The sequence below is a fragment of the Protopterus annectens genome, chromosome 11.part0, assembly GCF_019279795.1.
Source record: "Protopterus annectens isolate FY-2018-M chromosome 11.part0, PAN1.0, whole genome shotgun sequence".
Classification (NCBI taxonomy): domain Eukaryota; kingdom Metazoa; phylum Chordata; order Ceratodontiformes; family Protopteridae; genus Protopterus; species Protopterus annectens.
This window is the reverse complement of record NC_056745.1, coordinates 790,655,328-790,679,042: the sequence shown is the minus strand read 5'-3', so window position 1 is coordinate 790,679,042 and position 23,715 is coordinate 790,655,328. Positions and strand designations below refer to the sequence as shown.

Below are 23,715 nucleotides of genomic sequence, written 5' to 3'. Positions count from 1 at the left end.
TTTCTCTAGAGAGTAAAATTCTGTTGTGGGTGTAGTGTTGTATGAAGCTGTTGAGGCCTGGGCAATTTTATAGTCTATAGAGAAGTTCATGTATAGTATTTACTAACAAAGAGAGACAGAGAGAGCTAGGTGATGTTGTAGTCCTAACAAGTTTAATTCTCTGAGGGCTACACAATGGTGCGGTGTATTACTACGGTTTACTGCAAATGTCATTTCTTTATTACAATAGAACTCAAGTTTGGACAGTTGTGAGACTAAAGGTTAATAAAAATTGGGAGAGCATAGAAGAGAGATGACAGTAAGAAAGCAGAGGCTATTCATCTTCTGGCTAAGTCACTGAGATAGACTTTTACTTTGCAGAATCTATTTAGTTTTGATGAGTTCTATACAAACCAAGTCTACTGTACTATAAGTAAATATATGAATATATATTCCATGCCATTACAGAAGGTGACAATTTCATAATCTAGTAAAAGAGAATAATCTCCTCCATAATGTTGACAGGACAACAGATCCAGCTGGAAATTATCTGCAGAGCCATGATACCGGAACTTTCTTTTCTGAAATGACTTATCTTATTGAAAGTATATGCACTGTGAACAATTTAGAACACTTGCATTTCCCCCAGTGTAAAAGGTAACCTGAAGAAGAATGCATCTGTAAAGTGTTCCTCCAAGTATTCCAATGGATAAGAAGCAATCCATTCAAAGACTGCACAAAATTTCTCACAATGCGTAAATATGTTTTATTTATTTATTTATTTTACATTTGTTAATCGGGTTAGTCTGGCTGAGCTTTTGGCTCATTTTCAGCAGAGACCAGGGGAGAATAGCTCCTCTGGACTAGAAAACAATTTATTAAATTTTAGTAACATAGCAGTAATAATCAGCTATAGGATCTTACAAGCAGAGACCTGGAGAGAAAAAAATGCTCCTCAGGCAATTCAATTATACAGAGTATTAACAATTGTCAGACATGTATGCAAGTTGCTACAAACAAGGTTTTAAACAATTAGCAGAAGAAAATGTAACTAGTTACAGTATTATTTAAGCTGCTTAGAGCAAAATGAGTTAATAGTTAGGCAGATGCTTATTTAAAGTGGATAAGATCTAGTTGTATAAGAGTTTGGAAACAAGGAAGGAAAGTAGGAAAGGCTAGTAGGAGATGTAGGGGAGGTAGAGTATAGGAGACAGAACAGACAGGTAGTTTGTTTTGAGGCTGTACGAATTAAGAGTGGTTGGAGACAGAGGAAGGGAAAAGGTAGAAGAGGCAGGGGAATAGTGTTAGAGATACAGTAAGAGTGAGGTGGTGAAATAGATGAAAGGATGGTGGTTTCAGGGTGGTTGGCTACAGTGGCAAGACCATTTTGTTTTTAGGTATTTCCTTGTGGCTAATTTGAAACGTTTGCTTTGCTGGAGGGATTTTCTTTCCAAAGGGAGTTGGTTCTAGGATATAGCTGGGTTATAGTTATAGAGAAGGCAGCCTATTTTGGTTTTGGGTCTGTAGATGTCTTATAATTCTTGATTTGAGCTGCGTAGTGCCCTAGCAGGGGAATATTTGGATATGATAGTGGAGAGGCTGGGACAGAATAAGGGTAGATAGAGGATAGAGTGGATGATTTGTAGTTGGTATAGTTGGAGCAGCTGAGGGAATTCTAGCCAGTCAGGTTGCTGTATTGCTAAGCAGTGATGTGACTTGTAGGTTTGGTTAGCTGCAAATCTGGCGATCTTATTATAGGTAGTTTTAAGCTTGGAAATAAGTGTAGAATTTAGGTTTGTGGATATGTGGCAGCTGTACAGGAGTATTGGGAATAATAAAGCCTAGGAAAGAGTTATTTGGGCAGTGTTAGTTAAGTATTTCTTGCTACGGAAAAGGTGTCCAAGTTTCTGATGATTTTTTTTTACCGAATTAGTAATATGAAGATCAAACTTAAGCTGATCATCTATTGTAACACCCAGCAATTTAGTACTAGATTCAGTTGAGATGATACTGTTGTTGCAGGATAAGATGGTAAATGTACTTTTGAGTGTGGTGATGTTTTTAGGGAGGAAGAGTAGGAGCTTAGTTTTTTGAATTAAGTTTTAGTCTGTTATCACTAAGCCAAGTCTCAATGGTGTGGAAGAATGCCTGGGTAGTTGAGTGGAGGTCATTTGGGTTGTCAGCAATGGTTATAACAGTTGAGTCATCAACATATTGCACAAGAGATGACTGGAGACAAGAGGAGTAGAGCAAGTTGGTGAAAATATTAAAGAGTAGTGGTCCAAGTATGGACCCTTGGGGAACTCCCATTTGTACAGTGAGAGGGGAGGAAAGTGCAGAGAGCCATGCAAGATGCCATGTTTTATGATGGGCAAAGTTCCTGAAAGCCAAAAATAACTATTTGTTACAAGATGTCATTAGTGACATCTGTGATGATGATCTAGTAACAATTCCAGGAAAAGACAGCAACAAAAGGAAGCAGTGAAGAGAGCACCTCAGAGCTAACTAGAAAATGTGAAACAAGTGACACCACCATGGACTTCAAACTACAATACAATCCTTTGTTGGATGTAAAGTAATTCAGAAACAAAAATTCAAACGTAATAAAATCCCCCTTGCAATGTCCAACGATAAGCACTTTTGGAAAAAATCCTTCATCAGATCATAATTTTAGGAAATGGGGAACATCATTTAAAAAGAAGAAATGACCAATCAAAATTAAAATATTGAGCGACACTTTTTTTGATATAGCCAACAGTCAACAAGGAAAATACATCCTAAATAAACCAATCAGAAAATGTCTGATTTACATATCATCCAATAGCATAAACCACTTATGGACAAATCAACATGTTCCTATGGTCAAAGACTGCCCAATAGTTAAACAAACCAATCAGAAACAAATATTTCACACTTATTTGTAAGCTTATACCACGTTAGACAGCCTAATAGTTAAAAAATGCCGTACTTGGTAAACAACAATGATGAGTAACTTCTTTAATGAGTGGCTAAAATGCACTTTTTCATAGCCAGCTATAGCTAAAAGATGCCTAGACTGACTAAAAAAAAGGGGAACAAGTCCCACCATAATCAGACATAGTATGAATGAATCTCCACCAATAGCAGAGATTAATGGCAAAATAAAATATCAGCTCATCCGCATAAGGGCAGTTGGTTGAAATAGCAAGCTATAAATAACAGTAAATCATAAAAAATGATGTCCAATAAGAAATCTAATAACAAATTTAAGAATACATTTCTTGACAGCAACAGTTCTTTGCTATGAACTAAAACATAATGTGGAACAGCTAAGCAAACACCACCTTGCTTATGTGCCAGCAACATTGCAACTAGTGTTAACATTTAGAAAATCTTGCTGTACTACCATCAATAATAAAGAATGTTCTTCATATGAGTAATGTCAGCTGTCAAATAAAATGCTTTGAATGTGTGTGTATTTCAGACTGTATAATCTGAGAAAGATGTATTCAAAAATGTTAAGAGTCATAGCCAATCTCAATACACTCTAAGGATAAACACAACAATTGCTTTAAATTGCCACAATCCAATCCACATACTTTAAGCAAATAAAGCCATCCAGTCATAACGCATGAGTTAAAACCAATAGCTGGAAGAATATGCCTCCTAGGGCCAATCAGCGTAGTCTCCCATAGCTGATAGACCAATGGTCGTGAAAAATTATTGCATATTAAATAAAGCATCTAAAATTACGCAAAAATTTGCTAAATGATGTAACACAACCAAACAGAATATATTATCCTACTTTTGGTCAAGTGGCTGTAAAAATATATTGTAGATAATAGAAGTCCATGGTACCAATCATTAGCTAAGAAGAAACATACAAAACAATATTTAACACTACACCAAATTCTCAAAAAATTTTAGTAAAAACAAGATTCCGCATGATATATAAAGAATTAACAAATAACCTGGGAGTTTATGATACTAAAAACTCATACTCCTAAAAGAAAAGTTAAAAATAACTATTACTAAAGTTTATGATAATACAAAAAAAAAACATGGGCAAGAATATAATGTGTTGTAACCACTCATATAGCGTCAATTTGACATGCGGACCAATGGCAGTAAACCATCAAATGGCCAGTCAAGAAACTTAATCCTGCATTAGGACCAATGAATGTAAATACACATTGTAAGTATTAGAGAGACCAAGCAAAAAACATTTGCTTGAAAGCACCATTCAATACTACAAATAGCACTAGCCACACAAAATAACAGAAACACCTAAAATAGCTATTACTAAAATCTAAACATGATGTAAAGGCACATTGGTCAATAACATAAAAATATGGTATATCCAATCGTGAAGCATCAAAATAACATACAGGCCAATAACAATATACCATCGACAGACCATCAAAAAAAAATCAAGAAAACTTTGTCCCCCGTTCAAGCCTATAGATGTGAATACACACTGAAGGTATTAGAACCAAGCAAAAGGCATTTACTACAAAGCACCATGCAGTAATACGAATGGCACTAACCATACAAAAATACAGGGAGCAAACAAATGAAGAAAAATGCCCTAGTGGGCATTGTCAACATTACAAAACAATAAATTAAACATCTGAATTGTCATCTTGTTAACAACTAAGTCACAGCGTAAATATTGGAATACGAAGTAAAAAGTGTTCAAGAAAAGAGTGGTAAATAAACTTTTGGGGTCATCGAGAAAATCCATTCATGTGATCAACACTTTGATATTTAACCAAAACAGGACTAGGAAAAAAGAACAAACACCATCACAAACTAGTTACTGACAGACCAGTTTCCAATGTCAGTACCTTACATGATAATAGAGTACTGTTTGATGTTAGAGCAATAATAGGTCTAAACCACTCTATTTAACTAATGGTCAGTGCTAACTAGTGTTGGATATTTAAACTTAATTCCAGGAAAAGAAATTAGGCTGAGGAGACCATATGCTCTTAAAAATGGTTTGAACTTGACAAAAGCATGTTTTCAATAATCTTTATACAAGCAGAAAGTTAAGGGACATGAAATAATAGCTTAGAAGGACCAAATGCATGTTTCTTGAGTGTCAGAATAATTAAGAAATCATTAAAAATAGATAAAAGCAATGCCACATAATTTTGAAAATAACTGAACCGAGGCTCTCTAAAAAAGTCTGTTTAAGCTTGATTGGTCTTGACCAAAGCCACATAATTTTGAAAATAACTGAACCGAGGCTCTCTAAAAAAGTCTGTTTAAGCTTGATTGGTCTTGACCAAAGATGGTGTATTGTGGAACACATATTCGAAATCAAGTAAGGATCTGAGAGTTGGGGCTTCTTAGCCATTGTAATACTCAAAGACATCTGGAGAGACATCAGGGGTTCCTCACCAAGTAAATTCAAGGCCTTCAGAAGATGCCCTGTATGGACAGACTGAAATCACTGTCACTGTACTCTGTATCATATAGACTGCTTATAGGAGACTTGTGCCTGGCCTTCAGAGCAGTCTCAGACCCTCCTTAGTGGAAGTGTTACACATTTGCAAATCAAATGGGACAAGGATCACCCAATCAAAAGACCTAAAACTAGCTTGTGACATAAACAGGACTTGCTGGAGAGAGACAGATTTGTCTCCCACAAGCTGCCACTCCTCTGAAACAAACTACTAATTCACATTAGGCAGAGCTCATCTATGACCCTATTTAAGTGCAACTTGGACAACTGGATGGGAAACTGCAAATTTACCCCAGAGAGTTTCACCTGTGTCCCACCTTGACAGGGGCAGTCGGTGCTGATCACATACAGTACAACTATAGACTATGTGTCTGGTCTATAAGGAAACAAGAGTATAACTTGGCTAGGCTTATAAGAGCCCCTGGGCCATTAGCTTAGCAACCTCCTATGAACCTATGAACCTAACAAAAATGCATCCAATAATCAATGTGAGGAAACTTGTACTGCAAATGCTCTTTGAAGAGTCTTCATTCTAATCATGCCATTTTTGTTTAAGAGAAGGTTGCCAGTAACTTCAGATTCTAGGTAAGAAAAAGTATTTGTTCATCAGAATGCATAGACAGTTGAAGAGATACTGCAAAGACCTCCATGGAGAAGACAGTATATGTATTTGTTGACATAATCAGTTCAAAATACAAAATAAGTTCTAAACCACACAGAAATGAATACAGATTAGCAGAAGTATTTTGGGAAGGATCAGGAATGGAAATCAAAGCAGAAATAGACAAAAATCAGATGGCAACATAAAGTACCAGAAACAATTAAACAGCATAAATAACCAGTAAAAAAGGAAAGAAAAGCTGAAAAGCCTAAAATTATAGTGTAAAGAAGAGGGAATAGGAAATTCCTGCAGTAAAAAACATGTTTTTTTAACTCCTTACTTTCTTACAGTTGACTATGAGAAGGTGCCAGCTTGTCTCCTTGTTCAATCCAACATTGCTTTCTACAAGACTTTTGCCCTGGGCTGCATAGGAGACTGATGATGCCAGAGCAGCATTTTTCTGATACCAGTGAGTGTGCTATAAAATCTGCCCCCACCACCTGTCAGACTTGCAAGCTTCTCAATGGCTGTCCCTAGCAGTGGGAGGAACATTAGCTCTTTTACACATGTATAACTTCCTAACTAAGCAGTATATGACTGACAGTGTGGGGCTCACTAGCCTCTTAACACTGCTATTGTATCAAGCTCAGGCAGTCTCCCCAGTATGGCTGAGCAAACATTGGCTGACCACCTGGTCCCTTAGGCTCCCATACCAATAGCTAATCACGAGACATCTGAGATGCCATCAGAGCTTTATCCGTCTGTGCCATGGGGCTGGATGGAATAGCCATATGTTGACTAATGTCATGCATGAGTGCATAAGGAAAGGAGTAGAGGTTGTGATATACTCATGGTTGAGGATATGTATACTGAAAAGGCATAATGATGTGGCAAGACTGCTGCAAATTGTATTTTACAAACAGTATACTATATAGGTAGTTCAGAATCATTTGAAATATGACTTAAAAAGATTTATTGAAAATGAACATTTTGATGAAATGTAATCATCTAATACCAACAATTAAGAAAGTAGAAGGAAGACAACCAGAAATTCCAGACACCATTATACCTTCACTGAATACAGATATTTAGGTCATACCCTTGACTGTCCTCTTACCTTTTCTACCTACACAGATAATACTGTGAATAAAGTTTTTTCCCAATGTAAGTTATGTTAGAGAATGTCTCTCCTTCTGTATCCTACAGCTAGTTTGGCCCTGATTAAAAGTAGCCTTCTTCAAATGTTGGAATATGGGCTACTTCATTTGACCTGTAGCAGAAGAAGACTACAGAACAATTAAAACAAAATTTGCAGATCTGCCCTTTGCTTTGGGCTCTCACACTCACCGTTGCTTTCTTCAGAAGAAACTAAAGTGGCTCCCATTTACAGAAAGATTCACCTATTTACTGATCTTTTTAACATTTAAAATATTAAATGAGGGATACTGATCCTACAAAAAACTTCTTCCCATCAGAGATCCTATCTACTCCCCCATAACGACTCTGCATGTAAATTCTTACTAGACTAATGTTAACATTTCTGCTATCGACTGCTGCTTTACCAACCTCGTCAATAATAAGTCGAGGTCCTTCTGTGCAGTTTGTCTTTGCCACCAATGTTTCTTTATTTATCATTATGTATTTTAAAAACTCACTATAAATATCTATGTATAATCTAATCAAGCTATTACTTAATATGCATAGATTAGAACTCAAATAATAACACTGTTACTTTACTTCTGTGATTGCCCATCTGGGCCCATGTCATGGCTGTAAAAGGTCTTTGGAATAGGCTGCCTACCTATTTTTCAAATATAAATAAATAAACAAACAAACAAACAAATAAATAAATAAATAAATACATAAACAGTAGTCAAAGAAAAAAAGGCCAACAGTAACATTAATAATTTAAATAGCTATACCTCGCAGTTATAACATCCTATGTCCTGAGGTGGATCCTCTACTAAATTTCAAACGCACACATTCCCGACACCCAAAATACAGAGACCAAATACCTGAAACACCAAAAAAACGAAAAACCAAAACCGCGAAATTCAAAGCCGCAAAAATTACACCAAACATACAACACACGCATAAAAATTCACATACCCTCCCCAGAACACAAACAAACAAATCTATACTACAGACAAGCACCCCACACCCCCCCTACTTAAATATTTTAACTACATGGTCGTACTACACAGACGCACATGAAAAAAGCACCACACACCACCATTCCCCTCACACACACACATCAAATTCACAACACACACTTACACAAACACACTACAACCCCTAACCAACACACACAGAAATACTTACCCTACCGTCCACCTACCCATTCACAAACCGCAACACCAGAACCGAGAATTTCAACATCTCCAATCATCGGGATTTTGAAATTCACACTTCTGATCTTTCAGTATTGTAGGGTTTCAGCACTCTGATCTCGATAGTTTGAAATTCAAGATTTCAAACTTTCGAGACTGTGTAGTGCTCCCCCATAGGTACATAAAGTCATAAAATCACAGGATATGCAAACAGAATCTACATAGTTCCAATAGCAGTAGAAGGAGCTGCATTAATCAAGGAATTTTCTGGTATACTTGTATGCTACCAATACTTGTAACTCCATATGAATGGCAGAAGTTGGCAATTCTAGGCTCACTATGGGTATTAATAAGGGCAATCATGGCTAATGCCAAGCAATACCAATTTCATGAGCTGTGCCCCCCCACACTCCCTGCTATTTAAATATATCAACTGCAAGACTGCACTTTAGTGTAGTGAAGTGCAATCTCGGAGTTGATATATTTAAGTAGCCGGGGGTTTGGGAGGCTGGGGGGGTGCAGGGTGGCTTGCCTCCCTGCCTAAACTTGGAGAAGAGTAATATCTTTCTGTATGTAGTTCTGCTGCAATATAGTTAGTGTTGCTCTACTGTGTTTTTTTTTGATATTTTGAGTTTCAGTATTTTGATTTTCAGTATTTTGAGCTTTACTGATTTTGGTTTCAGTATTTTGAAATTAGAGATTTTGAGATTCTAGATTTAGAAGTGGAGCCATATACACACACACACACACATGTATATATATATATATATATATATATATATATATATATATATATATATATATAGTTTCTGTGTGTGTGTGTGTGTGTGAGTGTGTGTGTGTATGTATATATATATATATATATATATATATATATATATATATATATATATATATATATCAATACTTAAGACATATAGCCACAAGTAGTGCAAAACAAATACCTAACTTTGGTAACAGTAACATAAAGTAGCATGGTAATATGCATTGCTGATACAGCTGTTGTTGTGTATGCATATACTATTGTTATTTATGCAGCTGTTGTGTATGCATATACTATTGTTATTTATGCAGCTGTTGTGTATGCATATACTATTGCTATTTATGCAGCTGTTGTGCATGCATATACTATTGTTATTTATGCAGCTGCTGTTGTGTATGCATATACTATTATTTATGCAGCTGTTGTTGTGTATGCATATACTATTATTATTTATGCAGTTGTTGTGTATGCATATACTATTGTTATTTATGCAGCTGTTGTGTATGCATATACTATTATTTTTGCAGCTATGTATGCATATACTATTGTTATTTATGCAGCTGTTGTGTATGCATATACTGTTATTTATGCAGCTGTTGTGTATGCATATACTATTGTTATTTATGCAGCTGTTGTTTTGTATGCATATACTATTATTTATGCAGCTGTTGTGTATGCATATACTATTGTTATTTATGCAGCTATTGTGTATGTTTATACTATTGTTATTTATGCAGCTGTTGTTGTGTATGCATATACTATTGTTATTTATGCAGCTGTTGTTGTGTATGCATATACTATTGTTATTTATGCAGCTGTTGTGTATGCATATACTATTGTTATTTATGCAGCTGTTGTTGTGTATGCATATAATATTGTTATTTATGCTGTACATTTATGGCTCACAACATGAAAAGGACGCAAGGCAAAATATGAGTCTTTTGGCAGTGATGTGATGTTCTTGCTACTGGAATAATTGATGATTTTTTTTTTGTTATGCCAGAGCTTTTTTTCCTTTTTTATATATAATTATAATATGAAGTGCATGGAGTGATGATATTTGGAAAATGATAAAAGATCTAAATGCTGCTATGGAGAGAGACTCAGTCTTAACAAATTTTAAGCATTTCTGCTTAATTTGTTAAGTTCAGGTCTCATGCTAGGCTGTCTAATCTGCTAGTACTGAGCAGGAAAAGACAGCAGCAGAAAAAAAAAAAAACGTGTTTCTTCCAGCTGTTCATACTGATAAGGCGTCCCTTCCTCTTATAAACTTAGCAAGTAGCTAGAATTACAGGAAGTGTGTCCACCTGCACTTTCTGAAGGCTATGAAATATGAAACTCAAATTTTGAGGAACAGACCAAATATATGAGGCAAACATTTGGACGTTCTGTGAAAATCTCAACATTTGAAAGACATAGCAAGGGGAATGTAAACATAAATGGACTGCATTACGTTGTTTTTCTGACAACACTGCTTAACTGGTTTATGGCTTTGAAAGCCCACAAAACTTTTAGTTGTTTTTTTTTTTTTTTTCTTTTTCCTGTAACTGGTAGAATTTGAACTGTATAAAACTCCATACACTACAAAGAATTATGATCAGGTCTCCAAACATAACTCTTTATTATGTGTTCTCGACATGGGTGCCCTCGAGGTGAATTTCTTGGCATCCATAATTCAAACACATATTAAAGAGTTTATGATTGGTGACCTGTTCAGAGTTCTCTATATTTTTTATAGATAGATATAGATATATAAGACATATATATGTCTTCATACTAATGCTTGACAAAAGTAATGTAAAGTTCTGTAAGTCAAATTTCTAACTTTAGTAACAGTAATATAAAGTAGCACATCTTCATTCATTGCTGATGCAGCTGATTAATATCATTACAGATGTTAAAGCTCTCCTTCATTACACTGCAAGGCCTTTCTGTGAGAAATCTATAATTTCTGTCTGGGAAAGTCCATTGCCTTATGTCATGGTCACTACTTAGATTTGAAGTCTGTTTTTCTTGGAGGAGTACTTGCATTTCCTAAATTAATGTCTTTTTTTTCTTAGTGTTGGTGACTTAAGCAATAACCATTGCTTGGTGTGTGGGCTGTATATTGTTCAGTCAGGAATAGCATAGGCAGATCCACAAAAGTGAAGTCCTAAAATGATTTAACAAAAGCAGTAAATATTGCATGGTCCACAGCCACTTCTATAATTATTGGTATTACACTTTAGTCATATGCTTATTTTTGTATTTTCTGTTTTTTCTTTCATATTTTATAATTGTGGACGATGTATATAGATTTTATAAATATTTGCCATATCTTATTTTACTATGAAAAAAACAGTTTTATAAATTTTGGACAAGTAGTTTCTTTTACCAAAATTTTCTGCATCATTTTTTAAGTTAAATACTTTTTTAATATTTCTGGTTTGTCTGATGTTATAGTTTTAAATGCTTAGAATGTGAAAATGTAAACTAGCAAATGAGCAAAAACAGGTAAAACAAAGAAAATGGATACACCTGCTTAAGAAGTGTCAGTTGATGATCACTTAGTACAATTGAGATATAATGGCATAATTAATCATGCAAAGTAGCGGTCAAACATAGAAGGCATACTTTTTTGTATGGTAGTTAAATGATCTCCGTTGGCCACATGGAAGTGTTTAGAATAGTATTTGAACATATTGATTTTCTACTTGATAGGTATATACTATAGCAATAACCCACACCTGGGTGTGGGTAATGCTGGATTTACCCTCGGTTGGTGTGGTTTGGTCATGAGGGCAAAGCCCGAGTGGCGAAACAAAGACAACCGTGGGTAAATCCAGCATTACCCACACCCAGGCGTGGGTTATTGCTATTATACAATGACATTATTTAAGAAAAAAAATAATTATTTTTCTCAAATAATGGCATTGTATAATGCCTCCTTGCTGTCCTTCCCCAGCTGTCTGGTATTCTGCGGCAGTTTTGATGTACTGCGCATGTATATGCTTACGCAGTACATCAGAGCTGTGGGCAAAAGCAACGGAGAAAGCAAGATCTCCATTGCTTTTTATAAACTGTCTCGCTATGTTAAAGGAGTTTAACATAGCGAGACAGCTTTAAAAAAGCAACGGAGAATCTCAGTTGCTTTTTTTAAAGCTGTCTCGCTATGTTAAACTCCTTTTTAACATAGCGAGACAGTGTCTAAACAGCAGCAGAGATCTTGTGTTCACCGTTGCTGTAAAAAAAGAGTTATACTAATAGAAAAAGTCGGGTGACCGGACCTTTTTCCATTACTATAACTCTGATTTACAATGTTCATGCTGACCAATCAGCATGCACTTTTTGGAATATTAATGGGGGGTTGTTGTATAATTTAAAATATCATTATACTCTCATATGTACTATACTAATTAATGTTTGATCGGTTACTTTACTGACAGGACATGTCATAATAATTCATTTCAAGCTGTACTAGAGGATGTCTACTGATGTACACTAAGTCAAGGAGGAACATGCACAATTTGAAAAAAGTCTGACGATGAAAGGACAAAGTCAATTTAAGTTGTACGCTTTTGGTTGATTGCATTACTAGGACTTTTTGTATTTGTTCTGTTGAGGCTGATTATGTAATCTTTGAACAAGGTAATCATCAGCAGTTTTTGGAGTGGCATCATTCAGCATGCCTTCCTGAAAATATTAGAAGTGGTGGAACATACAGTCACAGAAATGCAAATGTTAAACGTCTAGCATGACAGCCATTGTCTTTCTCACACAGAGAACCAATCTGCACAATCAATTGGCTCTTCCTGTCCTAACGTACAGTTTTGGAGTGATTGACTGGCCTCAAAACGTGTTAGATAGATTATATATTAAAACAAGTAGGATGCTTCATTCTCACCAAATTAATTATAAAAATTAGTGTATACCAAGATTATATATTCCCCGTTCCAAAGGATGGATGGCCCTCCTTGAAATTGATTACATGTATAGATCTGCATTCCTGGGACTACACATATCTATTGACCTCACAAGAACCAAATGTAGTGAAAGTTTTTAAACATGGGGAGAATAAATCTAAGACAACTTCTCTGCTTAATATAGTAGAAGCATATCGATGTCCAGCAGGAATGGAAAGCAAACCAGAAGTAGATAAAAAACAGGCAGCAACTGAATGTGCTAAAAAACAAAAGAAAGAATATAAGGTGAAGGACTAGATGAGAAGGCAAGAAATGTGGCAAAAACATAAATATAGTTACAAGTATAGAAAACTTCTGGAAGAGCCTCATGTTGATCAAGAATGAATGCAGAAATGGTTAAGGAGAGGTGAATTCAAACCAAGAAATTGAAGGTTAATATTTACAGCCCAAGATAGTGGGCTACGTACACACTGGTTTACAAAGTGCATTGAGCATGTGGGAGAAACAGACAAATGTAGGATCTGTAAACCCAAATTGGAAATTGTCACAAACCTTGTTGCTTGTTCCGACACACTAATGGCAGAAGGGCTTTAAACTGAAAGGCATAATAATGTGGCGAGACTGTTGCATTGGGGATTGTGCAAACATTATGCTATCGAAGTGGCTGAAAAACATTGGAAACATGATCCTCAAAGCATCATTGAAAATGATGAAGTTTATATCATATGGGATCATCCATTACCAACAGTTCAAAAGGTAGACGCTAGAAAACTGGATGTAGTCGTCCAAGAAAAGAAGACAAAAATAGCATTGATCATTGAAATCACCACACCCAGTGACTACAGTGTCTTGCATACAGAGAGACACAAATTCATAAAATACCAGGATCTGCAGGCGGAAATGAAAGCAATGTTGAAGAAAGATACCCAGACAGTTACAATAGTAGTAGGAGCAACGGGTCTTATAAAAAATAATTGACAATCATATTTAGATATGTTACCAATCCATGTAACTCCATACGAATTGCAGAAGGAGTCATTACTGGGTACATTTCAGGTGCTCCGAAGAGCACTTTTGGCTGACATCAAAGACTGAAACAATACTAATTTCATGAACTTTAATCGTACTTTGACTTAGGAATGGGGTCCATTCCTGTCATGGTATTAGAAACCCAAAAGACTTGGAGAAATTAAAAAAGGCAGCAACTGTAGTGAATTATGAGAATTTCATGAAGATTCCAGTGAAATAATATTTTGTAAAACAGTGACGTATGAGTAAGTCTGAGGAAGGACAACATTAGTTAAGTAGCACTGTGGCGTATCTTGAAGGTAGTTGCAGTAATTTTCAGCAACTGGAAAGATCAATGCAGCCGAAGTACTGCAGTATCAAAATTAGAAATGAACAGCCTTTCATAGCTATGTAATGTATACCAGAGCATTTAAACGAGAAATACAGAGGAGGAGCTGAGCTATTGTGTACATATGTGTATGCATGGATACACCAGGGCATTACAGGAGCATTAAAGGGGCATCAAAGGATCAGGGAATGTCAAATAACTGAGAAACTGAGCATCATTGTACAGGTATGTATGCATACCTTAATGTGGGCCGCTGTAGACTACTGATACAAGATTATTACTGTGGAATAATGACATAAGAGTATCTACTGCAGCCTAAGTAAAGTGTCTCTGCATGTGTGAGTGTGTGTGTGTGTGTGTGTGTGTGTGTGTGTGTGTGTGTGTGTGTGTGTGTGTGTGTGTGTGTGTGTGTGTTAGTGATGTAGTACCATCAACATCTCCTGTAGGTTGAGATGATATTACCACATCTTTATTTACTATGAATAAACACTCTATTTGCCCTTCAGGTGTTTTGAAGTAGACAGACATCAGGGACAACCATTGTTTAATGAGTATAGTGCAGAGATAGTTTTTTAAATGCATTTGTGTCCATAAAGATAAGCATGTCCTGCAATTGTCCAGTGAATGGGGTAATCAATAGATACCCTTTCATGCAACACAATCTTTGTTTATGTAGGTTAACTGCATAACCAAACTTCATAGAGGTCTGTGGGTCACAAATGACATGCCTTTAAACAGAGTTATGCTTCAGATAAACCACATTAAATGTGATAGAAGAGTTGCAATGCTCTTATACAAGCTGCCTTCATTGGAATCCTACCTGGCAATAACATAAAATCTCACAATCATGCAGTCATTTGGCAGACAGACTACTTGATTTTGACACCAGTTCTTAAAGAAAAACTGGAGAGAGAATGTTTTCTGCAGTGTATCAGGCATGGAATTAGAACAACATATAATACCTATGATCTTTTTTTAAATAGTACAGTAGCTGCTATGCTAATAAGACATATCAAATTGAAAGAATATTGAAGCAATCTGTCCATTCTTTGGCAACAAATTGCATCTGATGACTCCAGGACTGATTTGGCTATAACAACAGCCACTAAGTTAAAACACTGATATGTGCAGACCGCGTGTGGTTACACTGTGGTCCCCATTTATACTGTTTTATTAAACTCTTATTTCTTTAACAATAGAACTTCAAGACCATTGACTCATCCTACAATTGACTTGCTCTGCTATGCCACTGTCATTTAGATGGATCATCACATATCTTTGTTGTGCTATTATCTGATCAGGGAATATCAGTGATACAACTAAACAAAGCACTTCTCTTTAATTGATTTTTTCATTGTAAAACGCAGAAAATGAAGACTGTAGGAATCTAACTTAAGACTACAGGAGGAAACTCAGCATCTCATAAACTTAATCTTCCAAGCTAACTGCCAGATACCCCATTTTCTATATAAATACTGTATTTTTCATATGCTAACATTCTTAGGCACAATTACACACAACACAGCCATGTATTAAGCTCAAAAGCAAAAAATGAGAAATACATTCACTATGTCCTCCCTTCTTATTTCCATTACTCAGTGATGATACCATTTCTGTGGCAAAAAAAAAAAATATATATATGTGTATGTATATATATATATATATATATATATATATATGGGTCTACTTCTAATGCCCGAACTTCCGATTCACCGACAGGGAAATGACCGACGCCAGAAACCCGACAACACACAAACCCGACAACGCGAAACACCGAACACCATAACACCGACACACTACACGTCAACAACACAGTACACTACAACACATATCCACTAGCCCTAACCCAAACCCTAACCCTAAGGTCCGACACTACCGCACACACTCCCTACCTGCACCCTAACCCTAACTCACTTACACACCCCAAACCCCAAGCTCCGACACTACCGCACACACTCCCTACCTGCACCCTAACCCTAACTCACTTACACACCCCAAACCCCAAGCTCCGACACTACCGCACACACTCCCTACCTGCACCCTAACCCTAACTCACTTACACACCCCAAACCCCAAGCTCCGACACTACCGCACACTCACCTATCACACACCCTAACCCTACATCCCTGAGTATTCAACACTTACCTGTCCGCTCCTTACTCCTACATCCCTCACTATCGCATACTTACCAGGTCGCGCTTACACATTCCCCTTGTCGGTCTTCCGTCTGTCGGGATCCGAGCGTGTCGGTCAACTGCGTTGTCGGGTTTCTGGCGTCGGTCATTTCCCTGTCGGTGAATCGGAAGTTCGGGCATTAGAAGTAGACCCATATATATATATATATATATATATATATATATATATATATCTATAGAGTGTTTATTCGTATATATTTATTTATGGGTCCCCTTTACATGATCGACATTTTGCAATGTCGACATTCATATGGCCAAGACCATATAACTGACATTTGAAATGTCGACCATGGGGAACTGGCATCTCCGTACAGTGCAAATTGGAAAGATGAAAGATTTCCATTTCTGCACTGTAGTGCGATCTCGGAGTTGGTATATTAAAGTTAAAGTTAGTTTTTTTTTTTTTTGGTCTGCTTGTATGGTCGACATTTCAAATGTCGATCATATGGTCTCTGCCATATGGATTTCAACATTGTGAAATGTTGACCATATCAAGTAGACCTATATATATATATATAGATATATATATATATATGTATATATATATATATATATATATATATATATATATATATATATATATATATATATATATACATACATATATACACACATGGATCTAGGGCTAATTACCGATGACACAATTCAATGAAACTGAAACAGTCGAGCACACTTCTGCAAAATCCCCCCTGCACCCTACTTTTATATTCTCAATCCAAGATAGCACTACAGTGGGGAAAAGGGAATATTCCCTTATCTCCACTGTACCGTGATATCAGCAACAGCCATTCTGTTTTATTTTTTTTAACTCACTTTAGCAAAAGTGCATTTTCGGTGAAAACGCACTTTTGGGAAACTGTGCTTGCCTGCTTTGGTTTCGGTGAAATGAGCTTTCGCTCAACAGTCCTAGACCTATATAAATGATTTGTAACTGTGAGTTTATTTCTTTCCTGTGTGTTCTGTAAATAAAATAGTTGCAAAACATTCTTTGACGTGTCTCTTCACATCATCACAATGCCAGTTACACTTCTGAATGGGACTTTTCAATTGCCCACTACAAGAAAAAAATGATAATACATAAATATATACATTTAAATACACAACACCTCAAAATTGGCTTTTTATGCAGACTCCATAGTGTTAAATTCTTGTCACTGTCACTGATGAAACATTTTGCTAATATCTTTGGACTTTACTGAGGAAAAGTTTCAAGAGAAATTATTCAGCAGAATTTACAAATTCTGCTTATTACTTTCATTTCTTCATCTCTTAGTTGGAAATGTCTTTGATATTCTCACCCTAAAGAACTATCCTTGCTGGCAGTTTTAATTATCTCACTTGTATCCACCCATTTTCAGATTTACCTCAGCTCATTGTATGACAGCACATTTTGGCACCGTACAAATGCTGTCACAACTGTCATTACCCTTAATGTCTCAACAGCCACTATGCATTCTTATCACCTCATCACGAATGACCAGACTTGTTCAGATAACTATTATTACACAAAGGTGACTGTATTTCAGTGCAGTTCCTTATTACTGACACTCATGGGGAATTTGGAAAGGACTGCCATTATTTAAGTAGCTGACATTTATCGTCATATCTCATCTTGTTATTCTCTGATTAACCATAGTCCTTCATACTCACTTATCATTTTTCTATGAGGCATCAGAGACCAAGCAGAATGGCAGATAGGTTGCCTTGCTAAGTGGCCTTTGAGTCAATGTCTTACTTTCCGTATCCATGACATTTATATCTTTTTAATGTCCACCTTCCAGTCTAGTCATTTTAATTCACATGCACCAAGTCACTTAAACCTAAATACATGTTTTTTTCATCTGACAGACTTCCAGTTTAACTACTGTGATCTGAAAAGATTGATCTATAATTAATGTCACTGCTATTCCATTACAGAAAGGATTGAATGTCCATTTAAAATGTTTAGCGCTATCTTATTTTTTAATTTGAAAATAATGAGCAGTAGCATTGCACTCAGCCTTACGGTATACATGATTGTCTCCATATATTCTTCCAGGCTTTAAAATGTTCATCTGTAGGACTTTGAAATTTATGGACACCTTTGATGCTGATATGTTCACAGACATTTCAGTCATATATACTGTGCCATCAGACAGTTAAATAGACACAAAATGTTGAGAATTCTGAAAATTGGGTATTCTAGGACACTGAAGGCCTTTAGGAGTACAAGAAACTTGTTTTATTCTAAAGTCAGATTTTTTTCTCAAAGCAAGGCACTATCCTGAACTTACAACTGAAATTCTAACATTGATATATCTGTGAAATGGCTGGCATGTACACTCAGCTAATGCATCCTACTGAAAAGCATAGACATTACAGACATTCTCATTCTTACATCCATTTCCAAGACAATCAGCAACATTACACCACCAGACAGAAATATTTCAAATTTGTTGAATTATGTGCGTATAATCAAGAATAAAAAAGCAGAACAACCCCTTGCAACAGGTCCTAAAAGCAATTTCATTAGTATAGGAAACCCATACAACAGACCACAGGCAAGTTTCCTCACAAGACTGACAGCGGCACTTTTCACAACAAGGCAAGACACAGTGCAGCAGCTGTTGGGCTACAGAGGGGGCAGGAGTTAGTTAGGCCACAAAGCTATTTTTTTACATCACTGTGCATGACATGCTCCTGTGCACAATTCATGAAGAACACAATCTATTTGTGTCATATCACACCCTGGTCCATGTTTCTGAACTGTAATCCAGAACAGTGGTATAACAAACACAGTGTGAACATTCTTGTATTTCTCTGTTCCCCTTGTGTATGAAAACTACAATGTACTCACTGTGTGCTGTATTGCAGTGTACTTCCTTTTTAGTTTTATATGATTTCACTTCAAAGCATGCAGGACCTGCTTTATTTTCTTTTGGTCCATTTGCCATCTTTTCCACTATTGTGGAAAGCCCCATCAAAGGTCTTCATGTTTACTCATGATTTTTTCTTGTTCTTCTTTTTACTATATGGCCTCCTTTCACTGCTGCCACAATTGTCATTCTTTTCCACTCTCCCACTCTCCTTTTCAAAACTTAACTCATCAATTATTCTTTATTTTTTACAGAATTGTTGGCTAGTATGTTAGTTCTACAGTAATTATCTCCACAGCCTCTATCCATGTAAAGGTATACAATATTAGGCATGTCTCAAAATTACTTTTTTTTGACATCTATACAAAGAACAATGTTGGGGTACATCATGCATGCATACCAATTGAGACTGCTTAAGGCTGAGTCATATGGAATACCAGTAGGCACATTTCTTGCAGCATGATGCCTCTAAATTAACACTCTGTGAGTGATAAAATCAATAACAAGCAAGTCCACTCATGCACAGTTGTGGTGGAATCAGCTTTACATTACTTAGGGTACTTGTCCATGTTAGAGTAATGTCATACAATCCTTGTACAATTAACTGTCTAATTGCACAGAATCCAATCTCTATTTATTTAACAACTTTACATTGAAGCAGGCTGACTGCTGTGCTGATCTAAAAAATCCCTTAACAGTGGCAAAGAAAATGTTGTCCTTCTGTTATCTAAGTTTTGTTTTCGATATCTTCAAATCTAATATTAATAGTATTATAGTGTGTCCTCAACAAAGTTATCAGTTTGCTGCAAAACAAGTAATAACCACTAAACAAGGAAATAGTGCAAGGTACCAATGTAGAAGAAAGTGTAAACTTTAGTGCTAAGAGCTGAAAGTCTAAAACAATATACAATATGCCTTCATATTCACAACCAAAAAATAAAGAAAGAAAGAATGAAAGAACGAAAGAAAGAAAGAAAGGAAAACCCACTTGGATATAGTTCCTTTGAATGTAAATATTACTCTCCTACAGAATACATACTGTAAAGACTCTAGAACATTTGCACACATCCTCCCAAATCCTTGGAAAAAAAATATTTCCACTCATACTATGCATCACAAGCAGAAGGAACTGTTTTTGGTGATCATATTGTTCAATTGATCTCAGCAGTGTATCTCCTACAAAGTGTTCACACCTCTTGAGCAGGGTAGTAAACATTGCAAAATGCTCCAAAGACAACACTAAAAGTGCAGGCCATTGACTGTATCTCAACAAAAAGGGAATATTTCCTCATGATTGCTACAGATGCTTGCAAATCCATATCATGAGAGCACTGGAGCCATTTTGTTGTGGAATCATTCTTCAGCAATGCCTCTTCTGATCAAATATTTCCTCAAGAATTCTGGGACAGAAAATGAGTAGCTTTCTGGATGCCTGTTGGAGCTAGCAGAAGCTGCTCTCGCAAGGTGGCTCAGATCTCTTTGAGGTTGTTGTAGGTGCTGGGATGAGGGAAACCCTTGAGCCTGGTGATAACCCCTTAGTGAAGCCCTTGACATCTTCACCTTTCTTGCTAGTGGAGAACTTGTTAGCAGATCCATTAGTTGGATGATCACACTTTTTGGCATTGGCATTTAAAACTGGGGAACCGGCTGTGGCCTCTGCATAGGTATCAGAATCCTGGACTTACTGACAAGGAACACCCGTCAGAAGGATTTTGAAATACTACATTGTTATTTCCTTTGTAAATATACAGTGAAGCTGGTGAAATCTAATCTGGACCTGAAATCCCAGCTCATGGCAATAGCAGCGACAGCATCATTTTATTTTAAAATAGATAAAACTACTGTAGTCTGGTGTGGCACATGCTCTGCTATTTTAAAATTTTGCCCTATCTCACAAGCTCTCTGTAGCAACATTTGCCAATCATTGTAGTCTAGGAATCTATTTATGAAATGTCTAGAACTGTTCATAGCTTTCGCACGGGTCTGTTCTCTATGGGCCTAATCAATGACTGGTGCCGATTTCAACCCTAAAGTCTATGCCAGCTCAACCCTAATAAATTATAAGGGTTCTAATTCTTCTACTTTTTCATGTAGACTAAAAGGTACACAGTGTTTCTCCTGGCCTGATTCTCTAAGTCCTCCAGCTAAGATTCCAGCTGTGACATGTGAGATTGTAGATCCTGTACAGCCTGCGAGTTTGTCAAAACTATGGTCCACTGCTAAGATCCCCTTGCTGCTGCTACTTTATGGCTTCAAAGAGGAATGAGGCTGATGATGTACTTGTAGGTTTTTGAATGAAAGTGCTAAACTAATAAAATAAAACTTTGATTAATTATACTCTTTCCTCTTTGACCTTTTTTTGGAAAATTTAGTGGAAACACTTGACTTACTGTTGGTGGAATTGTTTTTGTTATGCAAGACTACAGTTTTTGTCATTGTGGTTCTATTTTGTATCCTCCATCAAACTGCTTTAAGTTTTTAGAAATTAATGGAAAATGCAGATGCACAATTGCAGACACTGACTTTAATTGTCTGTAGCTGAAAAGTATCATGAACATTGGCGATGTGATTACTCCAACACAGTAGTACTCTAGGGATGAAAAAAGCAAAAATCTCCAATGCAATGTCTGCAAACAAATGGCTCTACTGCTTTATGTAAATCCACTTGCATGCAACTAGTAGTGAAAAAAGGGAAATGGCTTTGGAGCAGTACTCAAAGAAGCAGAAGTGAACCATGCAAAGATAAGTAATATTGGCTTGCTTTGTGAAATCTGTGGCACTAAAGGTAATATAATAAAGGTTATTTAATAAATACCTGTTTGTCCTGAAGAAGTGAAGCTGTATAAAGCAAATAAGTTAGTCATTTGGTCATTTACTATAATAATAATATCTCAAGACATTGTGCATGGAGAAAATAAAAATTACAGTATCTATGAAAACTTTTAATGTACTACTTTGATTAAAAGTAAAAATAAAGAAAGAATTATTTGGAATATGTAATTAACATTTTCAAAAATACCCTAACATTTCATTCCTTCTTTTCACTTTTAGTGCTTGGTTTATCCATTCCTTCATTTCACTTTCAGTACTCAGTTTATCCCTGTATGTTTAAGATAACACCTTATTTGCCCGTTATCAACCCCATGATATGATACTTGTAGTGCTATGTGCTGAACTCTCCCCCACATACATATACAATAAGTGGAATATATATATCTCCAATATCTAATAAGAGCTAGTCAGAGTTTCATGGTTCTAGTATGAAATACTGAATGGTAAAAACCTGAGAATCAGAAACACTGAAACTAATCCATGAAGCACAACTGGGGAAAAAAGTAAAATGTATTTTTTGCACCACTGCAGCCCCTATTATGGGATGTGTGAGAAATATGCTGCACTCCTTGAGATAATAAGTATATCATCTCTGTGACTGTAGCAACTCAAAGAAGTGAGAAATAAATCAAAAAGACGGGTCTTATTGCCAGCATACACATAGAAATTGCACTGGCAGTGATTTCCAATAGCAACCAGAAATAGGTGTTGTGTTTCTCAGCATTTTGTGCTCTGTGCAACTGATAATCATGGCATTTCATCACGTATACCTGTACATATACTGAGACTGGGTTCATTGCCTTAAAAATTGCCACAGACAAACCTTGTATGCATAGAACCATCCCATCAGACACATACAAAAGCCTTACTAGATAGTATTAAAGGTTCAGTTCTATTCATTGTAATTTTTGCTGTAATAAGTAACATTGAAAGTCTATGTTTCATCTCATACTTCCATCACACATGTGTATGTGTAATACTGCTAAAAATAAAAGTACTTCCTTAAGGAATGTAGAGGAAACCAAATCTAAAAATGTAAGTAGAAGTGCATGTATATATATATATATATATATATATATATATATATATATATGTGTGTGTGTGTGTGTGTGTGTGTGTGTGTGTGTGTGTGTATATATATATATATATATATATGTGTGTGTGTGTGTGTGTGTGTGTGTGTGTGTGTGTGTGTGTGTGTATATATATATGTGTGTGTGTGTGTGTGTGTGTGTGTGTGTGTATTGTCTTAAAAGTATTCCATATTTTAGTTTAGTTACTACATTAAAAAAAAAAAAGAGAGAGAGAGATAAAGAGAGATCATACTGTAAAGAAAGAAGGCAAAGTGCTTCATGAAAAGAAAAGATCTGGACTTAAAACTATTACCATCCGGAAGGATCTCAGTTGTTTAACAAATAAATACCTAAGATTTGAGACACAAAGGGTAACTCA

The 23,715-nt window shown here is 36.1% G+C and overlaps 1 protein-coding gene across 6 annotated transcripts in view; it reads right to left on the bottom strand.

Annotated features, from left to right (window-relative positions):
* Positions 1-23,715, bottom strand: part of CHRM2 (cholinergic receptor muscarinic 2) — a 2,909,771-nt gene that overhangs the window by 193,697 nt on the left and 2,692,359 nt on the right. The window contains exon 9 of one of the 6 annotated variants that reach the window (XM_044088216.1): positions 22,247-22,269. The exons of the other annotated variants lie outside the window; for them this stretch is intronic. The gene's annotated coding sequence lies outside the window, so the exon portion shown is untranslated. The remainder of the gene's footprint in view (positions 1-22,246; positions 22,270-23,715) is intronic. 6 annotated transcript variants of the gene reach the window in all.